The sequence below is a fragment of the Biomphalaria glabrata genome, chromosome 11 (genome assembly GCF_947242115.1).
Source record: "Biomphalaria glabrata chromosome 11, xgBioGlab47.1, whole genome shotgun sequence".
NCBI lineage: Eukaryota > Metazoa > Mollusca > Gastropoda > Planorbidae > Biomphalaria > Biomphalaria glabrata.
In genome coordinates, this window is record NC_074721.1 from 40,325,318 (window position 1) to 40,336,009 (window position 10,692).

Genomic DNA, 10,692 nt, shown 5'->3' on the forward strand with positions numbered 1-10,692 from the left:
AAGGAATGTGCTTTTATCTTTGTGCCTTTCTGAGTATTTTATTTGATTTTGAATTTGAAGATTATATATGTAAAGATGTTTGTAAAATGTTTTACATGCATCGGATGTTTTTTCAGATTTGAGAGACGAACCAGCGACAGTCTAGCGCGCATACGGCACGACCAGCCAGCCATCCATTAATTTACAATGACATGTAAATAAAATGCAACTGTTAAGACAATTTTGACTACAAAGCCCATAGTTTGCATCAAAATAAAGTTTTTAAAACTATGACATATTCATTAGTTTACCTCTCACATGGTCTGTTCGATCTTTGGGGCACCATGCATGATCTGTCTTTTGACTTGGATAGAACCTTTTTAAAAGGTAGACCCGTGTATTCATTTATGTTGTCTTCCCATCGCTTTCGCAAATACCTGGGGAATTTTTAAAGCAGTTTTCGCATGAGTGACTTCACGATTTCGCAGTATTTTTAGACCGAAATTTACTTCCTTGTTAAATAAAACAGCATAGCTTTGTAGTTAAATAAATAGGCTTCAAGCTACTTGGATGTTAAATTATGGACGTATTATCACATCTACTGAAGAAAAACTCAACTGTAGTATGTTTCAAACTCTAGGAGGTAAGAGAATAACTGTATATTATAAGCATTCTTTCCTTGTTTTGGCTATCTTTTCAATTAATAACCCTTTGGTAAATTAATAGGCCTATATGTATTTACTTTAACAATCGCTGTCTATGTATAAAACTGAATTATTCCATAATTTCATAATTTCTTGTCCTAACCCTTTTTTTACAAAGCTTATTATCAACTCACTCTGTCTGTTTGTCTGGTAAAAAGTGTGTACACGTTATTTCTCCCACACCATTTCTCGGATCAAGCTGAAACTTCGCACAATTATTCATTGACATAGACAAGACATGAATCAATATATAAAAAAAAACTAATTAATTACACAATTAATTTCTTGCGTAATTCATTATTTTGTTTAATAGCAACAAGGGAAACTAATACTTCAGTATTCATAGATATAGCTAAATTTGTTGGGCTTAGTCCCCTTAAATAATTGTTAACGCTATTTCTCTCTCACCCATACTCCTATCCACTTAAAGAATCATTTATTGTACTTAACAAAACATGAATCAATTAGCGAAAATACTCAAAATATTTGTAATTAATTATTTTGTTTGATATTGAATAAGGGATTAACTAGTAAATTATTGGTAGATATAGTTTTAAGGACGGAGTTCTTCCTCTTTCGATACGTTTTATAAAGGATTTTGCTTGTTACAATATCTCTATTTGATTCAAAACTTCGTGGAAACTTTTACAAAATCTTATCTTATATATTACAGACGTTACTTCAGAAAAGAAGATAATTACGTCCTACGCATTTCATGTGTCAATCTATTCATGCATGTTAATCAATTACTAAACTCTGCTTAGTCGTTGGTTTTCCTGGCTGAATCAGGCAACCCATTCTATTCTCTAATCGCGCTAGGGAAGAATGAGCACTTGTACGAATTTGTTGTAGCGTATGGAATAAGAAATGTGTCTGTATCTTTGTTTCATTAGGTTTTGTTTTTCTATTTGAAAAATTTTGGTTCAGTGTTTTATGTATTCTAGCTACTTTACTTTTTATTCTTCTGTCCTGAAGTGTCTCTAAGTTCAGTCATTTTACTAACGATTTGTCAACAAATTTAATAGTTTTTGAAGTATATCGCTAAGAATAGAATTACTTGCTAGTTGGCCACAAGGGAAAACTCTGGTTTGACCGTTATAATTTATCAAAGTAAAAGAAAAAAAAAGGAAAGAAATGTAATTTTGGCTAGAGAACGAGGAGAAAAAAAAACCAATTTGAATGGAAAATGCGTCTTTGGGTATTTCCGCCTAAGTCTAGATCTAAACGCCTATCTTTGGAATATTATGAAATAAAGTGTAGTAGATCTATACTTTGGCCTAAGCATGATTCTTCCTGGGGGGAGGGGGAGGTGCGGGGTGGTGTAAAAAATGTTCCTTTATATTTAAATAATAATAATTGTGATAAATTGCAATAAATGAAAAATCGTCATGGAATTTGATGGAATCCCCATATTGATGAAACTATAAAAAATCTAACAAAACATTAGAGTTTATTAGACGAAATTTCTATAAATTAAATAAGAACATAAAACTAAAATGTTATTTAACCTTGGTTAGGCCAGTAATAGAATATGCATCCTTTGTTTGGGACCCCTCAACTCAAGAAAACATTAAGAAACTGGAATAGACACAAAATAGAGCAGTGAGATTCATAACAAACGAATATTCACATTTGAATAGAGTAACACCTTTAGTAAAATCACTAAATTTAGAAAGCCTTCAGAATAGAAGACTTAAAAGTAAAGTAGCAATTTACACATAAAACACTGAACCATAATCTTCAAATACAAAAACAAAATCTAATAAAATACTCAGAAAGACACAAAGATAAAAGTATATTCCTCGTTCCATATGCTAGGACAAATTTGTACAAATACTCCTTCTTCCCTAGTGCTATTAGAGCATGGAATGGGTTGGCTGAGCTAGCCAGGAAAACCAGTGACTTGGCGGAGTTTAGGTCATTGGTTAATATGCATGACTAAATGCATGACGCGTAGGACGTAATCATCTTCTTTTTTGAAGTAACGTCTGTATCATATAAGATACGATAAGATAATCCAACATTTATTAGCTATTAAGAGAAAACTTAAAGTTGTATAAAGGAGTTATTTGCCTTCAAAGAAAAAAGAAGTATTTGTCTTGCAAGTGTTTTATATATTTTTGTTATTGTTGATGCTCCTCTCTCTGTTACATGTTTTTATTTTGTTGTTGTTATTATCTTAATGTCTAGAGAGCTAACATTGATCAATATCTTTCTACTTGTTCTTTTTACCAAGCATTATAAGTTATGTTGATATTGTGTTTATGTGTATGGGTTAGTTGTTAGAATGTAGAGTTATTCACCTTGGTAAGAAGGTTCGTATTGTTGTGTGTAACCTGTTTGTTTTGCATGTTTCGGATGTTCCTTCAGAGATAAAGTTAATTAAATTCCTAGTCCAAACCTCCTGCAGGACGTCGGGGGACGGGAGAGGGCAGGGTTTGAACCCGGGACGATCATAAGTCCGAACGACACTCCAGCGCGCAAACTTCACACGTGAAGGGTAGGTGTGTTATTAAAGAGTCTGATGTATCCAGCTTCTAGTGTTAGCGTCACTTATTGAGTTCAGGTTTCTATGTATAATATTAAGCTTATATGTGCATCATTGTTTAAACTTACAAGTTACTGAGCCGATTTATCTGTCTTCGTGGCCCAATGCGAAAGGTTTGGATTCAGCATTTTCCTGCTTCTAGAATATTCTAGATAGTCATTTTAAATTGTCGAGTATCTACTGTCCGACATTGCTTGTAAACTGAATTAACCTTTCTAAAAAATCTATTATCATTTTTTTGTTCTTTTTTTTTGAAAAGAATATTTATAATAAAGTTCAACAATATGATATGATACTTAAATATGCATTTCATCTTCTCTTTCTTCCAGTGAATCAAAAGTATGGATTACAAAGTGTGTTTATATCTGTGCGCTCTAATGTTTCAATATAACTTTGAAACTGGATCTTGCGAAAAGAAAGATTGGTAAATATCTGTTGAAGTAAATAGTATATAATACTTTGTTGAGTAGGTGGCTGACCGGTAAAGTGCTTGGCTTCCGAACGGGAGTCCGGGGTTCGAATCGTGGTGAAGACTGGGGTTTTAATTTCATGATCTTCGGGCGCCTCTGAGTCCACCCAGCTCTAATGAGTACCTGACATTAGTTGGGGAAAAGTAAAGGCGGTTTGTTGTGCTGGCCAAACGACACCCTCGTTAACCATGGGCCACAGAAACAGATGACCTTTACATCATCTGCCCCACAGACCACAAGGTCTGAAAGGGGAAACTTTACTTTCTTTTTTTCTTTGAATAGTAAATAAGTTTGCTTTGCAACCTTTGGCATTCAAGTAAAAGCTCCGTTACTTTTACAAAGGTTATATCAAGTCAATCTTTCTGTCTGTCTGGTACTTCGTGTGTAACGCTATGTCTCCCAAACCCAATATCGGATAAAGTTGAAATTGTACACAACCATTTCTTGTATGTGACAGAACAGGAATCAATCAATAAAAATTAAGCAATGAGTTAATTACTTTGAGCTAGAAGTGAAAATTTTCTAATTTATAAGATACTAGTCGGCCCACGGCTTAGCATCCGTTTCGCATAGATCCACACAATGGTTAAGTCCGGCCCTGCTATTTAGTGACAGGTGAATACAGAGTAGATTACTTGTTTTCCTCCCCCCCTCCCCATTTTTTTCGCCATTAAAAAACTACGTGGGGTAGAAATAAAAAAAAAAGATTAATCTTTCCATGACTTCTTGGTCACAATGGTTAAGCCCGGCCCTGCTATTTTGTGACGGGGGATTACTACGTGTTCTCCCCCCCCCCCTTCTTTTTTTGGTAGGGTAACTCTAGTCTGTCCGACTTGCAGAAATAAAAGAGTGATCTTTCCTTTACTTCTTCAAACTATTTAGCCATGAAGAGAATTATATATATATAGATACAACGCCGAGAAGAGCAGACAAATTATAAAATGATTTATAAAAATGCTTTATCAATACTGCGTATTATTATTATAGCTTTTATATAGCGCTACTTTCATGCTTATAGCATGCTCAGAGCGCTTTTGGTCCAATCTCATTTGTAGACCAGTGGGGGGGGGGGGGTATCTAGGAGTTGGTTTTCCGTGCTGCCTCTCAACCAACAACGGATGTACAACGGATATACCAAAAAGCTTTGACCTCCGTGTCTGAAAATCAAAAATTAGAATCGCTTTAAGCTTGTTCCATTTGAGCAAGAGATAAATGATGTGTGATAGATTGTGGGACTTGGAAAGGCTGGTATGACAATCATCACAACGCATAATCAAAATGTTTTAAATGATGTAAGGATTTTAAAAAATCGAAGCAATGTCAATTTTTTTCTTCGCTCATTATTACAAAATTATAATTTCTGAATATTTCTGAACATACAGAAAATATATGATTCTTAAGGTCTTTATGCTGGATCAAATACTTTGATTTATATGTATATCACAAAAGCTTTATGATCAATGTTTTAAATCAGGGGTTCTCAACCTGTGGGTCGTGACCCCCTTGGGGGTCGATTGACCATTTGCCAAGGCTCGCCTAAGACCATCGAAACTATGGATTGTTATTATCTATTCTTCTATTGCTGTATGTGTGTGTGGGGGGGGGGGGGTCTCGGCAGAGTGGGGATTGTAAAAAGGGGTCGCCGAACTTAAAAGGTTGAGAACCGCTATTTTAAATTAATGCATTTAGCTAACACAATTTTCTTATTCTTTCCTTCTAGGAAAGTATTTTCATGCAACAAAAAGAGCGATACAGAGAAGATGAAGAATTACTTCTGTTCTTCACCAAGTAATCAACAAATGCAATCTGCTTTGACAATTGAATGCCCCATGTCTTGTTGTTTAGAAAATATTACAACTTTAAATTTAAATCTAGATAACAATACTTGTGAATTTAAAATCAACACAAATAAAACGAAATGTGAAGACGATTGTTGTAAACGTTTTGAAGTTAATGTGACTGGTACATTTAAGGAAACCTCAAATATATTCATTTGTGATCTTGATGACGAAAATTTGACTATTACCACAAAATTACCTGCAAACGAATCGACTGAATCGTTAGTAAGTATCTCAACCACCACGAAAAGTACACATTCACAAACAACATTTACTGTAACAAAGAAAAAGTCTACGGTGTATTACACTTCAAGTAAGCCAACAGAGCTAGCAAATAGTAATAACAAAATGACACCATTACTTACAAGTAAACCAACACCAGAGTCACAACTGAATGCCAGGAACGAAACAACGCAATTCCTTATTGGTATAATTGTCGCTGTCGGCATTGTTTTGATCATAGCAATTATAATCTTAATCCTTTGTGTTCGACGAAAATTGCGAAAAGCTGTGGACACGAACTCAGACCCAGTAAAATTTACTCATGACAACTACGACAAAACACTGATCGACTCTGAACTTCCATCCAATATCTATCAGCAGATCAATGAAACCAGCGATCAGTCAGATCACTACCATCAAATCTCTATATTAGGATCAGACACAAGTCCACACGAACTCTTCAATGACAAAAGATCATTGTTAGTGTCAGCCAATCATTTTGAAGGAGACAACAGCAGTGATGGCAACACTGCAGGACAATATTTTCATTTGGAGAAAGATGTTGACGCTGATAAGACTTACACTACAGATAAAGACAATGCTGGCGGCTACTTTGTCTTAGAAGAAAGAGAAATGCTACAAAATACAAATAAGGTTCAAGATATTAGCTCATTAGATGACATCACCACCTCAAGCCACGGCTATTCCAAACTTGGTCTGATAGAAAGACAAACCAATGACCAGTACGGAATGTTATCCCACTCTAATAAAGTGCAAGCGAATAAAACAAATGCGCCATATGAAATGGCTAAACCAATACAGACAACTCAAGGAACGATAACCAGAAATCAAGGAGATATTCTGACTTCAACACTAGAGAATGATTCGACTGCCAACTATTTTGTTTTAGAGAGTGATTGTTTAAAAACCCAGGATTCAGAGACCAACAGTTCCACGTTACCAAGTAATGGATATGCAAAACTTGGCGAGTTATCGAGGCAGACAAACGATTCATATGGCGTATTATCGAATGTAAACGGTATGCCATTACAGGAAATTGACGCGCCCTACGAAAAAGCCAAACTAGTTCAAAATCCTCAAGATAATTACTGTTTAGCTTCCAGTAGCTCTAACCTGGATAATGGTTGCGTAAGCCCTGACGATACGCCTGCCAACTATTTCGTTTTAGAGAGTAATAGCAGTGGCATTGAAAATGGAGGCAATGACGTAATGGATTTAAGTGAACAGAAAAATATGGATGAGATTAACAGCTACTCAAAGCTTGGAGATGGCCAGGAGTTAGCGCCCCATGTCTACGATGTGTTGCCACAGAGAGAAGAGACATAAACTTCATGATAAGCAGAAAAGAAAACTGAAATACAGAAGAATGTTCATTTATTAGATTATACTTTTGCGTTCTTAGCCTCTCGGCCAACACATGTATGTTATTGTATGTGTTAGTATGACAAGTTATGTAGGATAGAGCTGGGTCTGCTTTGCCACATAAAACACTGCATTTTTTGTTAATCCTTAGACTCAAAACTGCATGTATTTCTGTTATCAACTTTAACTTGTAGTCCTGCGGGATTAAGGGTTTTGTTTGTTGACCTCCTTCAGTCGTAACGACTATGATTCATCTCAGAACACTTTTTCGTGTGACTGTGGAGCCCTATATCTGAGAGATATTCCCGTCTCCATGTAGGGCAGGCTAAAGTATCATTTGCTTTGGAGGTAAAGGGGCCATCTATTTTTCGTTTGGCACGTTTTTCTTACACAGCTGAGATCCATAACTATCTTGGTCACCCTCTCTCTCCACATAATGAGGTCTTCCCAGTAGTCAAAGTGCATTCCCCACTGTTTTAAGGTCAAGTTTGATTACATCCACAACTGCGAGTTGTCCATAAAAGATGACTTTGGTGGTAGAGGAAAGTGATGCGTCTTACGAAATGGCCAAACTGGACATGGCCAAGCCAGCGTTCTCTGAGGATTGCGAAGATGCTGGAAAGAACCGTTCGAGGAATTGTCTCTTTGCTACACACTCTTTCTTGCCACGTGATATTCTAGATCACCTGGGGACAGCGATAGTGAGACTAATGTAATTATCGATTTTGCTTTGCGTAGGTGGCCCATGACCGACTGCCGTATTGGAAAACATGTATAGTACAATGTAATCGAAATGCATGCTTTTGGCTTTGTACATAATGTGAATAATATGAATAAATGTGCTTATATTTTCTTTACTTTTAATAGTTTTTATAGAGAGCAACTTTCATGTTTGTAGCAAGCTCAGGGCGCTATGGTCCAATAGCATGTGTAGTGTTGTGGTTGTTTGAGTAATAGATGTAAAGTAGATCTAGGCCGAAATGAAGTCTTCTTAATAAATCCTAGAGTTCGTTTTCAACCAAAACAACATATAGTAACTTGTATAAAAGACTTAATAAAACAGTATATACTTGACACATAATATTTAATCCAAAATGAAGGGGCAAAGTCCAAATGTCTACAGTTCTACCAAAGGTGATGTCTCGCCATTAAAAGAGGAGTGAGTCGTTCTTTCGTGTAACCGTCAAGTTCCCATCATTCCCTATTCAGTTAATATCCCATAATTCCCTATTTCCGTCCAAAGTAGTCTATTTATAGTCTCGTCAAATTCCCAATTAAACTAAACCTATAACAGTAGACCAGCGGGGGGAGGGGGTATCTGGGAGAAGGTTTTTCCGTGCTTCTTTCAGGCGCTCAGTAAACACAACTCTTCTCGAGTCTGGTGTCGAACCTCGAGCCCCCCTTCATAGATAGCCAGGCCAAATTTAAGCGTACTCACTCTCGGCCACACATACCACGCAAATGTTGACAAATTTTATTCATTTTATTCAAACCTGAAATAAAGTTTATTATTTTCTTTGAAAAATATCATTTTAAATAGCATAATACTAGGGCAACCGCAACATAGGATGTACGATATGAGCTAAAAGATATTGAATGCGTTACATTGTGAGTGTTATGTCACAAATATATTGTATGTAGTTTTCGTCCACGTACATATTGATGTAGGCCTAGAACAGGGGTTCTGAACCTGTGGGTCGCGACACCCTTGGAGGTCGATTGACGATTTGCCAGGAGTCGCCTAAGACTATCGAAAATATGGATTGTTTTTATCAATTCATCAATTTCAAAAATTAAAAAAAAAAGGGGGGGGGGGTCGGCAGAGTCGGGGGGGGGGGGGAGTCGCGGCAGAGTCGGGGATTGCAAAAAAGCGGTCGCCGAGCTTAAAAGGTTGAGAACCGCTGGCCTATAATAAGAGAATATATTTGCATACAGAAGAAAGGCGCATCTAAAAAATTTAACTGTCAGGAGCATAAACAAACGAAACAAGAATAAGAAAGTCAAACGACATTTCTCACCTTTGTGACAGAATAAAATGTCGTTGTCATTGTCGTTTTTTTCTTCAGTTTTCTTTCTAATATAAACGAATTGCTAATGTATTGATTATAAATACATTTTTTTTCTTACAAATTATTCTCCGAATTCTTAAAATAGATTTATAAATCCAGGCTGACAACGGCTTTGTATGTTAGTTCTACGTGTTAGATGTGACAAGTTATGTAGGTCATAGCTGGGTCCGCTTTGCCACATGAAATAATGTACCCCTTTCTTAATCTTCAGATTAAAAAACATTGCTGTGTTATTATTCTTGTAACTGAAATGTGTTCCTTGATATAAAAATAATAATAAAATAACTCTTGTTTTTTGTTTTACTTCGATAGTTCCAACAATGTTAAAATTGTGAACAAACATGTTGTTGTTTTTGTAAATTTATTAAACGACACGTAACTTTGATGAAATGTCAATATGTTTGTGTGTTGTTTTTTTTAATTATCATATATAGACGTCTGAGGGTGAGGACGTTAACGAAATAAGACGTCATCACTACGACACTCCCCCATCTGTGATCGGTATCTTGTTGGATGCCTTGGTCTCAGTCTCAGGCAAGGCGCGAGAACAGGTGGAAAGAAGAGGTGAACTCTTCACCTATTGTGGTAGGTTCGTCAACACCTACGTTAAGCCAATAGGGAGGCTACTACTTTATGGAGCAGTGGCGTAGATAAGGGTTTGGGGGCCCGGGTGGGGGGGTGGCTTGACCTCTTTAGAGGCCCCTGCATTTTGACATTTGACATCATGACATGAGATAATGTACGTAATATTTAATGTAAACATGCATTTCGAAAAAGTGGGGGGCCCGGGGGATTTTCAAATTTGGACCCCTCTCCCACACCCTAGCTACACCACTGCTATGGAGCATAGACCTGGAGAACCACCGCCACCACAATGAAACAAATTCATGAACTTATCAGTACCTGTCTGAGAAAGATTTTTATGGTGCGCTGGCCAAACCAGATCACTGAGGAACCGTGGCAAAGAATAAAGTAGCGACCTATTGAAGTGGATACCCCGTTAATCAAATTTAAATTAAGAAAAGAAAAATGTTAGTTCTGAAAACTTGTGATTTTGACACAGTGAGCATCTGATGTACTTCTAGATCTAGAATCTATACATAACCTTTATTAAATTTACGAAAAAATGTAAGCGAAGCTTAGATAATCTATCAAATAAACTTTAAGCAATTTTCAATTTAATAAACAACTCCGCTATCGGTACACTACTAAGATATGTTTTTTACTCCAATTTATAGCCAAATTTAAATTTATTTATTTTTTTACTTGAAAAAAGATAACGTTCCAACTAGGATTGTCCACGTCAGGCCAATAAGCTAGTCATTCTTTTCTCAACAATACACATCAATAGCTATTTTTTTTACAAAATCGTTAGAGCCTTTTCTGACATCCTCTTCCAGGTTCCGCTCTCCATAAAGTTGTGACTTGAATACTTGAATAGAGGTATAATACACATTTTTTTTTTTTTTTTTTTTTTTT

The 10,692-nt window shown here is 36.2% G+C and overlaps 1 long non-coding RNA gene across 1 annotated transcript; it reads left to right on the top strand.

The window, feature by feature from the left end:
* Nucleotides 1–322: 322 nt before the first annotated feature.
* On the top strand, nt 323–5,727 carry LOC129921672 (uncharacterized). Its single transcript, XR_008773627.1, has 3 exons — nt 323–622; nt 3,561–3,655; nt 5,422–5,727. It is a non-coding gene; the product is annotated as an uncharacterized LOC129921672 (long non-coding RNA).
* Nucleotides 5,728–10,692: the final 4,965 nt, after the last annotated feature.